Source organism: Saimiri boliviensis, chromosome 17 (genome assembly GCF_048565385.1).
Source record: "Saimiri boliviensis isolate mSaiBol1 chromosome 17, mSaiBol1.pri, whole genome shotgun sequence".
NCBI lineage: Eukaryota > Metazoa > Chordata > Mammalia > Primates > Cebidae > Saimiri > Saimiri boliviensis.
This window is the reverse complement of record NC_133465.1, coordinates 37871202-37889069: the sequence shown is the minus strand read 5'-3', so window position 1 is coordinate 37889069 and position 17868 is coordinate 37871202. Positions and strand designations below refer to the sequence as shown.

At 35.3% G+C, this 17868-nt stretch overlaps 1 pseudogene; it reads right to left on the bottom strand.

The window, feature by feature from the left end:
• Positions 1–497: 497 nt before the first annotated feature.
• Positions 498–1333, bottom strand: LOC101039489 (ribosome biogenesis protein NSA2 homolog pseudogene; annotated as a pseudogene).
• Between the last annotated feature and the right edge of the window lie 16535 nt (positions 1334–17868).

The window sequence follows — 17868 nt, the reverse complement described above, 5'->3', positions numbered from 1 at the left end:
ATATTAGTTTGCTGAGAATGATGGTTTTCAGCTTCATCCATGTCCCTGCAAAGAACATGAACTCATTCTTTTGTGGCTGCGTAGTATTCCATGGTGCATATGTGCCACATTTTCTTTATCCAGTCTGTCATTGATGGGCGTTTGGGTTGGCTCCAAGTCTTTGCTACCGTAAATGGCGCTGCCATAAACATACATGTGCATATGTCTTTATAGGAGAATGATTTATAATTCTCTGGATAGGGATTGCTGAGTCAAAGTCAAATGGTATTTCTGGTTCTAGATCCTTAAGGAATCATCACACTGTCTTCCACAATGGTCAAACTAATTTACACTCCCACCAACAGTGTAAAAATGTTCCTATTTCCTTGCATCCTTGCCAGGATCTGTTGTTTCCAGACTTTTTTTTTTTTTTTTTTTTTTTTTTACAACGGGACCATTTTAATGTTTCTTGATTGCAGACATATATGGCTGTTTGGTAGTATTGAGAAACCGTACAGTAATGGCAGTTTTTCCAATTGGTGTGTAGTCCTCTACTTATATATTAAATTGCTGTCAAACCAGTAAGACTGCATTTATGCATCCATCATTTTCAGGATTGTTCATAACCTGGGCATACTTTCCCCAAATAACTTTGCCTCCTTGTGTCACAAGGCCCAATTCGCTCACATTTACCTCAATGACAGTACCTTTGGTAATAACACCCAAAGTTGTATACAGTGGGGATGAACGATTCTTCTTTACACCAAGTATTGGTAGGCAAAAGGTGGCTTTCAGTTCAGGATGTGTCACATGGGCTTTCTTGAAACGCAAGCCCATTGGCCTGATGAATCTTTCATATTTAGGTGGTTTTCTTGTAAAGCCATCTCCGACAAAGCACTTTAGTAACCATCCTCTTCCGTGCCTTCTTCTTTCTCTTTCCTGTTCGAATAACTTTTAATACTTCTGTTTCTCCCTGGGCACGGACTTTAGGCAGAAGGACTTCCCATTTTCCCGCCTTCTCTTTTCTTTTCTGTTTAATCATATTGGAAAGTACTTTAGCTCGACATTGTCCTTCTCTGTCCAGCAGATAGGCAGGTACTGCTCCCTGTGGAGTCTTCTCATCATTCTTTTGTTTGGTGTTTCTCTTTTCATGCATCTTGATAGTCTTTTTCATTTGTATTTTCTCAGCATGGCACTGTTTATGGTAAAGCTTAGCTTTCAGACCAATCATTTTCTTTGCCTTCTTTGAACGTTCATGAGCTTCTCAGCTTTCCTTCTTTCTCTTTTTCTCATGGTAATCCGAACGGTATCCATAGCGTTTACGAGGTAATTCAATGTATTCATTCTGTAGCATGGTGATGGCCACAGAGCTGCCAGGAGCAGTCCCGGGGGCGTAAAAATGCTCTTAATTTTTGGGTCTCCTGTTTCCAGACTTTTTAATGATCATCATTCTAACTGGCGTGAGCTGGTATCTCATTATGGTTTTGATTTACATTTCTCTAATGACCAATGATGATGAGCTTTTTTTTGGTATGTTTTTTGGCCACATAAATGTTTTCTTTTGAGAAGTGTCTGTTCATATCCTTTGCCCAGTTTTTGATGTTTTTTTTTTTTGTTGTTGTTGTTGTTGTTGTTGTTTTTGTCTTTTTTTTCTGGTAAATTTAAGTTCCTTGTAGATGCTGGACATGAGAACTTTGTCAGATGAATAGATTGCAAAAATTTTCTCCCATTCTGTAGGTCACCTGTTCATTCTGATGATAGTTTCTTTTGCTGTGCAGGAGCTGTTTAGTTTAATGAGATACCAATTGTCAATTTTGGCTTTTGTTGCAGTTGCTTTTGGTGTTTTAGTCATGAAGTCTTTGCCCATGCCTATGTCTTGAATGGTATTTCCTAGGTTTTCTTCTAGAGTTTCATGATTTTAGGTTTTATGTCTAAGTCTTTAATCCATCTTGAGTTAATTTTTGTATAAGATTTAAGGAAGGGGTCCCGTTTCCATTTTCTGCATATGGCTAGCCCATTTTCCCAACACCATTTATTAAATAGGGAATCATTTCCCTATTGCTTTTGTCAGGTTTGTTGAAGATTAGATGATTGTAGATGTGTGGTGTTATTTCTGAGGCCTCTGTTCTGTTCCATTGGTAAATATATCTATTTTGGTACCAGTACCATGCTGTTTTGGATACTGTAGCCTTGTAGTATAGTTTGAAGTCAGGTAGTGTGATGCCTCCAGCTTTGTTCTTTTTGCTTAGGATTGTCTTGGCTATCTGGGCTCTTTTTTGGTTCCATATGAAATTTACATTATTTTTTAAATTCTGTGATAAAAGTCAATGATAGCTTGATGGGAATAGCATTGAATCTATAAATAACTTTAGGCAGTATGGCCATTTTCACGATATTGATTCTTCCTGTCCATGAGCATGGCATTTTTTCCATTTGTTTGTGTCCTCTCTGATTTCCTTGACCAATGGTTTATTTCTGCATTGGTCTTGCTGAGAGCTACAGACCAGAGCTGTTCCTATTCAGCTATCTTGCCAGCAAAAAGCAGCTGTATCTTTCTTAATAAGATTTTCTTTTCTCCAGCTTACTTTATTGTAAGAAGACAGCACATAATACATATAGCATACAAAATATGTGTTAATTAGCTGTTCATGTTATCAGTAAGGCTTACAGTTAATAGTAATCTGTTATTAGTTAAGTTCTTGGGAAGTCAAAAGTTATACTAATGCTTTCAAATGCAAGAGGAGTTGGCATGCCTAACCCCTGAACTATTCAAGATTCAACTGTATTTACTATACAGATTTGGTGGGGAACAAAAGCAGATTGTGTGGTCTGCTTACTAATATCTTAATTATTCCCAGTTACAGATAATGCCAGTAAAACCTGGAAATACAGAAATGCACAAACTGGCATCACTGAGAATTGTCTAAATAGTAAAATGACCCTAAAATGACTGATTTTCATATGTAGTTAGAGCACTATAAATTGGTACAACCTCTTAGAAAGCAATTTGATTATAAGCATAAGAGCTCTAAAGGGGTTCATGTCCATTGACCCTGTAATATTATTCACAAGAAACTATCATAAAGAGTTCAAAATATGGAGAAAAGTTTTATATACTATATGTTTATTACAGAAGTACTTGCAGAGCAAAAACAGAAAATCTTAAAATGCTTCAAAGAGGGAATAATTAAATAAACCACTGGAATATTCTTCAGTCTTTAAAGTTGTGTTCATGGGAAATATAAAACATCATGGAAAAATGTTTATGTGCTCATAAGTGAAATAGTGGAATGCCACACTGGAAGGAAATTCAGAGAATGATAAGGGTAAAAGTGTATTAAGGATTAAAAATTACTCTAAGACACTAATCATTATTGAATCCAAGTCGTGAAATTACGTGCTTTAAAAAATATCCATAATTGTTTCCAATGTGTTTATATTATTTAATAAAATAGCTTTCAAAATTGCTAAAGTATTACCATCACCTTCTATATTGGATATAGTTTATATTCTCTAGAGCTGTTTCTTACTGTTCTTCAGTGGGCTACAACCGCTCTTGAAACCTATTACTTTTTGAAAGGATTTTATAAGTTAAAGACTATATCTCTAAGTACTTGAAAACGACCAAGAGGAAAATAGACAAGCCAGCTTAAGTAACTACTGTGAAGAACCTTTAGAAGGGTCTGGGGAAGTGGCTCTATTTAGAAAAAAAATAGTGGAAGAGGAGGGGACCTATAAATCCTTAGAATTCTCTGAAACTGTCAAAAATAAAGCAGCAATATAGTAGAAGAATCCACAGCTTTCAGTAAAGATTTTATAAAGTATCCAGAAAGGCAGCAAAAGAAATAGCAATTAGCACATACTCAAGAAACCATCAGCCATGTATATTTTATTTTTCCAGTGATTATTAGCTTGATTCTCCTGCCTGTTTATAGGAGGCTGGAGTATTATAAAATCATATGGAAAGGAAAGAATTTACATTTCCCATTCTCAGAGTAAGTAAATGGTGTCTTTCTCATTGAAACTACTTTGAGAACATAATGCTATGCCTATATAGCATGAAAGGAGAATTAAACAATAATGCCGTCATTATGGGTCACAAGATGTAATGCAATACTTTCCAAATTATGTTCTGCAGAAAATAGTTCCCCAAAACATTCCTTTTTGGAAACAATTTTGGAGGTAAAATGTATTTGGTATATGTTGTAGATGTGTCCTCTGTAATCATCAGTATATCACTAAAAATATTTCAATAAAGAACATTATTTTATCAGAATTTCCCAAACATTGTTCATAAAACCTCACATAACCACTCTCCCCAATAGACTAATTATTGGAATTGAGTAAAAGAAGTGTTCTATAAATTATAGTTGGTTAAATGTCTTTGTAATGTTGGCAGATTTCAGAACCTACTAGTCCTAGGATTAAATCCAATTTCTGCCACATGGTCCTTCAACAATCTGAGTAAATTAGTCAAACTGTCTTGTTTAACTAAAGATCTTTAAACAGTTTTAACCCACTGAAAATATAGCCATAAACATACAAGAATTCATTAGGAAGAGGCATCCCTTGTGTCTGGTAATTTCTGAGATACATCTCTCACTTACTCTTCTAGAACATACTATTTGTTATCCTAGCTCTTGCTTCTCTTGGCCGTTTTTCTCAGACCCCAGTAGTTTTCTCAGCCTCCCTTTTCATCATTCCTGATTTTGATACACATTTCTAGGTCTGGTTAGAGATTATAAAGTCTGAACACAAGGCTGGAGCAGAGCAGCACAGGATGGCCACACATAAGCAACTGTGCAGCAGCTAGAACCAACAAGAGAAGCCCCTTGCTCCTGCAGTATATGCCCTCTGCTGAGAATGGTTAGCATTCTGCTCACTGTAAAGAAAGAACGCTTACCAATATCACAGCTGGTGCTGAAGGGCAAGTTTGCAGCTGAAAAGCAATAAATTAATACTGGCTCAGTAGTAATGTCTAATTATGGTTTTGACTTCTATTTCTCTAATGGCTAATAACATTGAACTACTTTTCTTGTGTCATTTGCATATCTTCATTTAGGTGTCCAAATTTTTTATGCCCCTCCATTTTTAATTGATTTTTCTTCATATTATCTAATAATAAGGCTATTTTCATATTATCTGTATATATCTTTATAGATATTCTATATATATTCTATATGTATTTATTTATATATTCGTTGTCTATTTCTTTGTGTGTGCATATATATATAGAGAGAGAGAGTGTGTGTGTGTGTGTGTGTGTGTGTGTGTGTGTGTAATACTTTCTCCCAGCCTGTGGTTAGCCTTTTAATTCTCTTAACTATATCTTTTGAAGACCATTTTAAAAAATTTCATCGAATTTTAATTTATCCATTTTCTTGTTTATAATCCATATTTTTAATACTTTATTAAAGAATTCTTTACCAATCCCAAAGTCAGTTTTTTCTGTTATATTCCAGAAGTTTTTTGGTTTTAATTCTCTCAAGTAAATCTATGATCCATTTGAAGTTAATATTTATATAGGGTGTGAAGTAAGGGGCAAGGTTTATATTTCGCATAAAAGACAAGAGAAGAGAGTTCCCATGATGAAAGTCAAAACAGGTACCAGGAAGAGCTGCACAAGAGCTTATCTATCTAGTGTAAGGCAAAGGGTAGAGGACTCCAGGAATGACAGTTCCACTAGAAGATCAACAGAATTAGTAAAATATCTGATGTATTTGACTATGCTATGAAATGAGTTTTGCATTTTTAGTAAAAAATTTGAGAGAAGAATAGGTATGGTGGTACACACCTGTGGTCCCAGCCACCCGGGAGTCTGAGGCAAGGTAATTGCTTGGGTCCATAGTTGGAGTTTGCAGTGAGCTATGCTCACACCACTGCACTTCAGCCTGGGTGACAGAGTGAGACCTCGTCTCCTAAAAATAAATAAATAAATACATGCTAAGAACTTAAAAGAAGAATTAATAATAGACACATGGAAACAGCAATGAATAGATAATTATTAACTCCAACGTAAACAAGATTTATAAGAAACATTGTGTAATCTTAGTATACAATGTGATACTACTGAGTATAATGTCATTTTAATGAAGAAAAGACTATTGATTAAACCACAGTCTGTCATATAACTATATTGAGGAAATGAGGAATTGGAAATACCTCTGTATGTGCAACAGTGAATAATGTTATTATGTGTATGTTAAATCCTTTTCTTCATGGAAGAATGAGAGGAGATATTGTCTAATTGAAAAAAAATAGCAATGTGACTTTTTAAATAAAATACAGACATAACTAGTAAAAATTACAGTTAAAAGGAAGAGGTGTGAGTAGACATTGGTGCATATAATGGATAGACTAATAATGTGACTTTGTTTTTGTTTTATTTATATAAGTCACATAGTATTATTAGGTTGGTGTAAAGTAATTACAGTTTTTTGCTCTTTTAAGCAATTTATATAAATACATTTAATACAAAAAAATTAAAATTATGAGCAAATATAAATTAGAAACTGTTTTAAAATCCCAACAGAAATACTTGATAATAAAGGAGCTTCTTTCTATGCTTTTATGTTTTTTTTTTATAAATGAAAGAAAACAGATGGGTAAGATACAAATCTAAAAAAATTACATACTTATACAAAACTGGTTGTCACAGAATGCTAAAGAGCTAGTTTTTAAAAAGCAGTTTCTAACATTTTAACTTGGTGCAGATTCTGTACAAAACCACAGTAAGATTATGCGATTTATTTTTTGTGCTCATTCATAACAAGCCTCAATATTTTGCAGGGTTCAAAAGATCACTAAAATGTTTATTATTATTTCACTATAACTTGATGGCAATACTGTTCAACCAAGAAATCTAATATAGAAAATAACTTTTGATGATTATTATACTAGTAACAGGAAATTTTCACTACTCTAATTTTCAGATTTTTTTTTCTGTCTACAAATATATATTGGCAACTTCTGGTAAAACTGTTAAGTCTTAATTTTGAAGCAAATATTTTACATCATAAGGGATTAATTATATGTGAAAAATACATTAAAAGTTATTATCTTTAAAATGGTTAATGAGATATTTGAATTTACATTTGAAATAGTATTCTCACTGAAATAAATCACATATAAATACTAAACAGATCAGAGGGTAGAGATTCCTTCTATAGTCAGTTAAGTTATTGAACCTAAGTACACAGAAGATCCTTGGGGGAAAAAATCAAATTTCTGCATTTTCACATTAGCAAATTATTTCTGAAACCTTATGATAATACTGATGTTAAAATCCATTTATATATTTTTAATTGGAAAATATTGAACTGTTTCTACTTAATAAAAGCATGAGAACAGTATTTTTGCAACTTTCAGATATCTTGCATTATCTGGTAAACAGGTCAGATTATTAAAAAGGTATTTCATTTGTATGTTCAGAATTAATTTGGCTACTTTGTTGCAATCAATAGAGATATGTCAAGTTCAGAAAAGCAAGAAAATGTGAAAATTCTGAAGTACCACGTAGTCCTCCTGGAGACGTGAAATGTTATTAGGACCTAGGCTTGTTCTCAAGTCCTGCCTATCTGGTCAGTGCCTAATAAAAGCCACCCAGTCTTCCTTACCCTGGAACTCCACCATTAAAAGATTGAGGTATTTTCTACCCTGCTTCTATTTTCCAGTCACGAGTGACTAATTAAGTTAGTAAGATTGGTAAAGACGGACTTGATACAAAAATAGACAGACCTATGGCACCTGACCAGTTTGTATGCTCTTGGTTAGACACTCTAGGAAAGCCATTACAGGCAGCCTTTAAGTAAAGCTCTTGGATATAGTTAGCAGTGGTTAAGGTAGGAGGATTATAGGACTCTAAGCATGGTGACCTATGGACAAAAAAAGGACCAAAGAAAATAGCAGATGCTTCCTCATAAACTAAGAGTTTATGAGAAAGAAACATTTAAGACAGACATTTTGCTTATATTCCCTAGCATAGAAGTTCTTAGCTTTTAGACGTCAGTTCAAATGCAGACACTTTCTAGAATTTCTACTTAAGTCAGTCATGGTAGCTCATGCCTGTAATCTCAGCACTTTAGGGGTCAAGGCAGGAGGATTCTTTGAGCCCAGGAGTCAGAGACGAGCCTGGGCAACATAGGCAGACCCCCATCTCTACAAAATTTTTCTTTAAAATTTAGCTGGATGTGGTTCTTGCTACCTGAGGGGGACTGAGGTGGGAGGGTTCTGTGAGCTTGGCAGTTCAAAGCTGTAGTGAACTATGATGTGGTGCCACTGCAGCCTGGGTGACAGAGGGAGACTCTATCTCTAAAAAGAAGCCCCCACACACAAAACAAACAATCAAAAACCAGCTCTCCTTGATCCCTGTCAGAATCAAGAATCAATGAGTTAGTGCTGAATGTATCTATCACGTTTTTATGCCTCTATCTCCTTCTTTGCAACTGTTTATTATTTATACTGTAACTACTTGTTGATTAAAGTATGATGCTCCAAAGCACAATCTGTAGAGACCCTGGGAATTTCTCTGTACATCAAATTGTCCCAAATTGCCTCCTGAATCTTTTTTTTACTTATCTACATTTATTCATGTTCATCATGACGATGTAAATCCAAAATGCCATTACATCTTTGTTATCGTGTATTAATTTAATGCAATGTCTCCTAATCATTCTGTTTTCCTCTAGAAGCCTTTCTCCCCTCCTTATACGAAAGCGCTCACTGTAATAAGCAAAGCAAAAATAATGTCACTGCTTTCTTACAGCTTTTCCATTACTCAAAGATGTATTTCTTACTGTATCATTTAGGACTATGTAGAGATAGGTCTTTACCTTCTCCAGTCTCAGCTCTCACCACAATCTTGCTCACACTCATCTAGCTACAGTAATTTCCTCTTTTATTAAAAAAATTATTGTGGTAAGAACTCTTAGATATCTACCCTCTAATAGATTTCAACGTGTAAAATACAGTACTGTTGACTACAAGCAAAATGTTGTGCAGCAGGTCTCTAGAACCTATTCATCATCTTCCATAACTGAAATGTGATGCACTTTGATTAGTGACTTCATTTCCTCCTTAGCACTGGCCCTGGCAACCGCCACTCTAGTCTCTGCTTCTATGAATTCAACTATGTTAGATACCTCATAAAAGTGGAATTATACGTTATTTGTCCGTATATAATTTACTCGACATTTTTCCAGTTCATCCTGTTTTGCAGGATTTCCTTCTTTTAAAAGGTTGAATAATATTTTGCTGTATACATAGTTCAAGTTCGCTTTGTTAACTAATATATAAATTTGTTTATCATTTCCAGAGTGGTCCTCATTACAGAGACCCATTACATTACATTTCACAGAGCCCCTGAAAGAGTTACATGGGACGGTGTGAGTGTGTGTACATGTGTATATGTAATATGTTCATATTTGTGTGTGTATATATACAAATACATATGACCATTGATGGAAAACATTATATATATATATATTTGTGTGTGTGTGTGTGTGCATGTGTGCGTGTGTGTGTTTTAAAATGTGTAAGGGACTTCTACAATTCAATAGTAACAAAGCGCTAGTATTTCAGTAAAAATAAGTGGCCAAGAACTTGCATAGACATTTTTCCAAATATTACATACAATTGGGAAGCAGATATGTGAAAAAATGGTTGACTTCACTATTCATCAGGGAAATGAAAGTCAAAAAACTTTATCACTTCATATTTGTTACGACAGCCATTATAAAAAAAAGATAAATATAGATGACAATGTGAAGAAATCGTAACTCTTGTACACTGATGATAGAAATGCAAAATGATGCCTCTGCTATGGAAAACAATATAAAGATTCACAAAATTTAAAAATAAAACTATTATGTAATCAGTGAATTTCACTTTTGGGTATTTATCCAAAAAAAAAAAAAAAAAAAAGAAAAAAAAAAGAATCACATTGGTCTTGTTTTCACCACTCATTCTTACCGTGGTCTCTTCTTCAATGGGGCCTGTGCACATTATACGTTCCTACCAGTAATGTGATTTTCTCTCATATTAACAAAATAAATTCCTCTTATTCTTTTGGTCTCAGCACCATCATTACTTCTTTTGGGGGCTCTGTGAAATGTAGTATGGCAGGAGAGGTTCTCTGTAACCAGAAACACTCTGGAAATAATAAAGTAATTCACGGATTTATTAGTTAATAAAGCAAACGTGGACCAGCTGCATAACTTCTCAAAGCATCAGCTTCCTCATCTATAAGACTAGAATAATACATAATTTATAGGATTGCTGTGAAAGTTATAAATGATCATTGCCTAGCAGAGTTCTAGTATACGGCATGGCTCAATAATTGCAGCGCACATTATTTATTTTTTTCATGATGACACTACTCCTGACAATGTAATTCAGAACAAAACTGCTGGTAAAATTGTGTTCTATTGTATTTGTTGGGATAGAACCTACACTATTCTAACCAGAAACTGTCAAATAAATTGCTTCATTAAGACAAAAGTCAATTTCATTCTTAAATCTAACATCTTGGAAGGCATCCCAGGGTGGTTAGGACAATTATATAGTGTTTAGGAGCCAGAATGCTTGCTCAGTAATCTTTGGGGTGTTACCCTTGTCTGCACAGCCAAAGATGACTCATTACCACACCCACAGGGACACCACCCTCTTAAGGTCATAAATCAGAAAGTTGCATATATTGCTTTCACTAACGTTTCCCTGACCAAAACTTAAAGTCACTCATTTGGTCATGGCTACCAGCAAAGAAGAGTGGGACAGTGGAACATGTCTTCTTTACCTGGACAGCCATGTGTCAACATAAAAATTCTATTACTGTAGGGAAAAACTGGAGAAGAAATATTGAGAAAACAGATAGTAGTTTCCCTCACAGTTTCTGAATCTGAATTTAAAGACTTTAAGGTAAAATAATTTCCTACCAAAATGTAAACCAAACCAAACCAAACCAACCAAACAAACAATGAGGGTTGAGTTTAAGAAGCAAGACAGGGAAAATGAAATCTTATTTTCTTAAGTAATCATATGCCATAATTTTGCCAATAACATGTAAGGCAATAAAAATAGAATCACATTATGCTTGTGAATGAAAGGACTTTAAGGTTCAGAGTTTCTAATCTTATTCTCACTGGGACACCTGAGAGAAGTTTAATCTGCCTGTTTCTTGTATGCTTTCCACTTTATCTTGACCAAATATTCAGGAACATTGATACCCCACCAAAAATTTTTAAAAGATAGACAATTAAAAGACCCAATGAAACAAGTTTGGTAGAGACTGTAGCTGTGCATTTGTCTTCATTGTTATCATCATCATCATCATCATCACACAATAAATATTTAGTGCTTGCCTAGTATGGACTAGACTGTGTCCTAGACCCTGAAAACATAGCAATGATCAAATACAGACTCTGCACCTTGCACCAATGAGGAGACAGAAAAGAGATGCCGTAAGAGCTGAGTCACAGGAGGTAGCATCATAGGCAATATTGAGAAAAATAATACAGGCAAAGGAAATAGAGACTTTTTAGGAGGAAGGTTGCAATTTTACATAGAGTGGTTTTGAAAGGTCTCATGAAGAAGAGGACATGTGAGTAAATAACTAAAGAACATTAAGGAGCATGACCTGCAGATATACAAGAGAAGACTATTCCAGGGGAGAAACACCAAGTACAGATGCCTTGGTCTAGGAGTGTTCCTGACCTTGCTGAGAAACAGCAAGGAGACCTGTGTGGCCAAAGAAGTGAGTGAGGGAAGAGTACAATGAGATGACCCCAAATGACATCAGAAAATAGAAGAATGAGAAGGAGGGGAAGGAGACAGCCAGAGTGTAAATGACCTCCTGGGCCACACTCGGGACTTTGGCATTTACTCTTTATGTAGAGAAGGGGTACCTTTACTCTTTATGTAGAGAAGGGGTACCCTTAGAAGATTCTAGAAGCAAAGCAGTGACATGATTGAATTTTTATTTTAACAGATGAATAGTACCACTATTAATAGAGCCTTAATTTATTCAGTGTTCTGTTCTTGGCACTATAACAAGCACTTTATGTACATTATCTCACTTAATTCTCATAGCACTGCAAAATTGTAATTTATACTCCCATTTTTACAGATAAACTGAGTCTTGAAAAGGTTGAGTAAATTACTCAGATTAATAAATGACATTCTTAGGATATTTGTTCTTAGGTATATCTGCCTGCAATGTCCTTACTGTTACTTATACTGTTTTGTTTCTATCGGTATTATGATAGCTCACTTGAAAGGTTTATATGTTATTGTCTCACCATAAAATTGTTTCCCATTACATTCTGTCCACTAATATCCTAAATAGATGTGATAAAGAGGTATTCTTCTGTGTCATTATGAAGAGTAGTGTTACTTATGATGGCAATTACTACTCATTAGCATTTGATGAAAATGAGCTCCGTGGCATTGCACTCCTAATCTAAACAGAGCATCATAAATAATAAACCCTCATAATTGGCGTAGAGCTTCTAAACTTGTCTCCTTTTTAATCCCAATAATGAGACATTTAAATTTGTAATTAATTTCCATAGTTTTATGAGATTTTTCTCAACTGTCTTCTCTCCCTCCCCTCCAAATCTTTTTTTTTTTTTGAAACTTCCCTCCGCAGAAGTTGATTTTACTGATTTTCATCTGTCCCCATGTGTATGAACCCCACATGACTCAGGCACAGCAGTCAGTGTATGTGGGAGTGCCAGTCACCAGTGAATATTCTGAATGTTTCTACTCTTACCATTACCACCACTCTCCTAGCTGAAGATCCACCATCAACTTTTGTGGGGCTCAACACAAGACTACCAATGGAGGCCCACATACCTTTACATCTGTTAGATTGGTGCAAAAGTTATTGTGGTTTCACACCGTGAACTAGGCTCAAACACATCTTTATTAATCAAAATGGGGACTATTACAAACAACACATTTTTGCCCATGAGAAATAAGTCTGTTTATTCCTGTAGTGTAAAAATCTGTGCTTTGGGATTCAAGGAATTCTTGGAAAGCATTTTCTGCATCCTGCTGGTTGTGTAAATATTTTCCCTGCAAAACATTGTTGAGATGCTTGAAGAAGTGGTAGTCGGTTGACGAGAGGTCAGGTGAATATAGCGGATGAGGCAAAACTTCATGGCTCATTTCATTCAACTTCTGAAGTGTTGATTGTGTGACATGCAGTCAGGCATTGTCATGGAGAAGAATCGGGCCATTACTGTTGACCAGTGCCAGCTGCAAGTGTTGCAGTTTTCAGTACATCTCATCAATTTTGCAGAGCGTATTTCTCAGCTGTAGTGGTTTTGCCAGGATTCAGAGAGCTGTAGTGGATCAGAACAGTAGCAGACCACCAGGGACCATGACCTTTTTCATGCAAGTTTGGCTTTGGCAAGTGCTTTGGAGCTTCTCAGCCCAACCACCAAGCTGGTTATTGCTGGTTTTCATAAAAAATCCACTTTTCATTTCACACCACAATCCAGTAAAGAAATGGTGCATTGTTGCATAGAATAAGAGAAGACAATACTTCAAAACAGCATTTTAAAAAATTTTCACTCAGCTCACAAGGCACCCACATATTAAGCTTTTTTACCCTTCCAATTTGCTTCAAATGCCAAATGACCATAGAATGGTCGATGTTGAGTTCTGTGAGAACTTCTCATGTAGTTGTAAGAGGATCAGCTTAGATGATTGCTCTCAGTTGGTCGTTGTCAACTTCCAATGGCTGGCCACTATGCTGCTCATCTTCAAGGCTTTTGTCTCCTTTGCAAAACTTCTTGAACCACCACTGCACCGTATGTTCATTAGCAGTTCCTGGGCCATACATTGTTGACGTTGCAAGTTGCCTTCACTGCTTTACAACCCATTTTGAACTCAAATAAGAAAATCGTGGCCGGGCATGGTGGCTCAAGCCTGTAATTCCAGCACTTTGGGAGGCTGAGGCAGGCAGATCACAAGGTCAGGAGATCAAGACCATCCTGGCCAACATGGTGAAACCTCGTCTCTACCAAAAATACAAAAATTAGCTGGATGTTGTGACATGTGCCTGTAATCCCAGCTACTTGGGAGGCTGAGGCAGGAGAATCCCTTGAACCAGGGAGTTGGAGGTTGCAGTGAGATGAGATTGCGCCACTCTAGCCTGGCTGGATTCTCCAGCAAGACTCTGTCTAATAAATAAATAAATAAATAAAGAGCAAGGAATGTCATTAGTAAAAAAACATAAATCGAGAAATTCCCATTAAAATTATGTATAACATGATCACATGTATTTAAGACTGTATTTCAATATCAAAGAGCAAATTCCAGCAATGCAAAAACTATAAGTACATTTGCACCAACTTTTTTTTTTTTTTGAGACGGAGTTTCACTCTTGTTGCCCAGGCTGGAGTGCGATGGCGTGATCTCGGCTCACCGCAACCTCCACCTCCTGGGTTCAGGCAATTCTCCGGCCTCAGCCTCCTGAGTAGCTGGGATTACAGGCACGCGCCACCATGCCCAGCTAATTTTTAGTATTTTTAGTAGAGATGGGGTTTCACCATGTTGACCAGGATGGTCTCGATCTCTTGACCTTGTGATCCACCTGCCTTGGCCTCCCAAAGTGCTGGGATTACAGGCTTGAGCCACCGCGCCCGGCCTGCACCAACTTTTGTTACTTATGTTATAGATCATACAAACAAATTATTAAGTAAAATACATTAAATATGCCCACCTTTGTAACTGTAAGAATTTATCATCAGTTCTTAAATTTTCTTTCTGGGCCCATCTTCTGTGTGCATTTGAGTGTTTTTAATTTTTAATTTTAATCTTGATCTCAGACTATATTCATTCTCAGTGTTAGATAAAAAAAATTTTAAAAAATAAAATGGAATTATATTCAAAGTGTGCATATTTTATTATATATTTTATTAAAATATGGCTTAAGGGCCACAAAAATGCCCTAATATTGGAAGGGTATGAAAAATGAGAATCCATTATGTTATAGGGATTTTAAAAGTAAATAAATATATAAATAAATAAATAAAATGTAAGTTAAATTAAAAAACCCTAAACTATTTTTCATATATACCTTCTAAAAAGTTATTTTATCTAAGTATTCAAATGTATTAAAATTAAGTCAAAATATAAATTACAACATTAAAGATAGATATTTTATATCTTAATTCTAACACAAACCACCAATAAATATCAGTATCTTAAATTATGTAAATTAAGCTAAAATTTGTATTTACCTAAAAAATTAACGTATTAAATAGTCTAGAAACCTAAAACCATTGACAACTCTAGCCCTCAATGTCCATCTGGTTGTGACTATAAATATAGTCAATCCTCAGTATTTGAGAATTCCGTGTTTGTAAATTCTCTTACTTGCTAAAATCTATCAGTTGCCCTGAAATCAACACTGCTTTTGCGGTCATTCCCAGACTTCTCTCTGTAGAAAAATGCAAGCTGCCTAAGGTGCATGTTCCCAGCTGAGCTCAAACAAGGCAAAGCTCTGCTTTCTTGCTAAAGCCCTCATACTCTAAACAAGAATCCTTTGGTAATCTATATAGTGCCACATTTTTTGCATTTTATATACTTTTAGTTGGTGATTTTTTTTGCTATTTAAAATTGCCCTCCCCCAAACATAATGTTGGGTGGTTTATAGTGTACCCAAGCCCAACAAGGCTGAGATGGGCCTTCTTAGCTCCTATCAGGAGAAAATATATATATTAGATTAGCTTTGTTCAGGCATGAATTACAGTGCACTTTGCTATAAATTTAATGTTAATGAACAAAGAATATACATTAAATAAGGTGTTTTTAAACACAAGCACATGAAACAAGCCTATGTATTGACTGGTTGATGAAAATGCTGTGGTCAGAGGCTCTTGAGAACCTTACTCCAGATTTAACTAGGACCCCTTATTCAGCATTGGCTTGTTCAGTGCTGAAGGCAACTTTATGGAACTGAAGTACTGTGGATAACAAGAATTAAATATAATCAGTATCACATGTTATATGTTATACCTATATACAAATTTAAAAGTAATTTGAAATATGTAATACTGCAAAATGTGCCTCAGCCACGATGTGAAACTGTTGCTAATACTACATTTAGTTTTATATATTTCTGGAGCCATGAGTCAAAGCATGAAGAGAAGCGTAAAAGTAGACATGCAAGGTGAGAGGGAGAATTTGACAAGTTACCTGTATTTTTCTTACATAAACATTTCTGCTCATATCCTCTTCAAACTCGAAAGTGATGCTATCTCTGGCAATAGTAGTGGCCCAGATTAAAAACCTTTACAGTATTCTAAAACAATCAAGTTTGGTTTTGATGACAGAAGATAAATACATATTTTCCTGAGGTCTGGAAGGCAATTTATCATAAGAATGAACAGTAACATTTACAGGTCCCTTTCTGTCAATAGTAGAATATTAAGTGACTAAGTTGTCTAGATCTTTAACACGTTTTCTAGAGACAGGTGGTGGCTTTCTAAACCGTGGGACCCAGAAAAAGAACCTCTCTTGCCCTGAGGGTGAAAATACTATACTATACTCACTTCACACACCTGAATACACAACAGGGCACTAAATGACTTCCAGAATCATAGCCCCTATTAGGTCTCTCTCCCCAATCCTGAGTATCATGCATTCATTGTATCCTACATAAAATATAAACTCTATAGCACTTAAGACACTTAATGAAATAGGTTCCAACCACTTTTTTGATCACATTTTACAAAGCTCCCACAATGTCTGCTCCCAGTCCTTCATGCATGCCTTGAATTTTCTTACCTTCTGGATTTGATTTTGCTTCCCAGTTTTGCCAGCCCAGAATCCTTATCTACTCTTTTTCCAATGTTCAATCCTGCCCCTTCTGAAGGCCCATTGAGAATATTGTTTCAGGACAACTTTTCTATTTTCTGTCAGCTATAAGGAGTCATTCCTGCCTCAGAAACTCTGTGCCAATACTTCAACACTTTCCTTATAGCCATGAACACTGTCTATATAGTTAAATTGTGCATTTTTTTTGCACTATGTAAATTCCATAAAGAGTCCTGTCTGGTTCATTCCTATAGCTCCAAAGTACAGTACGTTTTCAGTTAATGTTTGTTGACTGAAAAAGAAATGACAAATGTAATGAGAAAATGACTTTTAGTTGCTGTTTAAATAAAGAGACTTCTGCCTGGCTCTGAAACGATTTTATGTTGAAAATACGTAAACAGCAGAGGATTTCCTATCATCAGATCCTGCTCATAGTACTTTGTAGCATCTTGAGCTGGTATGCCCATTCTTGTTCCATCCCAACTTCAACATGTGCATAAAATGCCTGACTTCATAACTGTTTTAGAAGGCACTTTGATAACTATCAGAAGCCAGTAAACATTTCACATGTTGACCAAATATTTTCACACCAGAAAAATCTATCTTAATCCAGTATAAGCAAAAAGCCTTCTATAAGGCATAAATATTTAATATTATGTCTAACAGACTACATGTCTAAAATTAAGGGCCGAAATAGGAAAATTATAATAATTCTCCATGACAGAAATAAATGTCGATTTACTATGGATGATAGTAAATTGAAAAACTTAATAAAAGTACAGAAATCTGTGAAATAATGTTAAATGACAAAAACTAAGATATTTATTTTTAATAGTATGATTATGGCAATGTAAATTCCATTGATAAAAGAAAGTGTGAAAGGATATATACCATGGTTTTATCAGTTGAAAGAGGTGGGCATTTTTTCCCTTTGTTATTTTTTTAATTTTTGGAAACTTTATATAAATTAAATCAACTTACTGTGACTCAAAAATTTTTCTATGACTAACAATATGGATGAAATTAGCACTGAAGAACTAATCTGCACATACTTATGGAATAAAA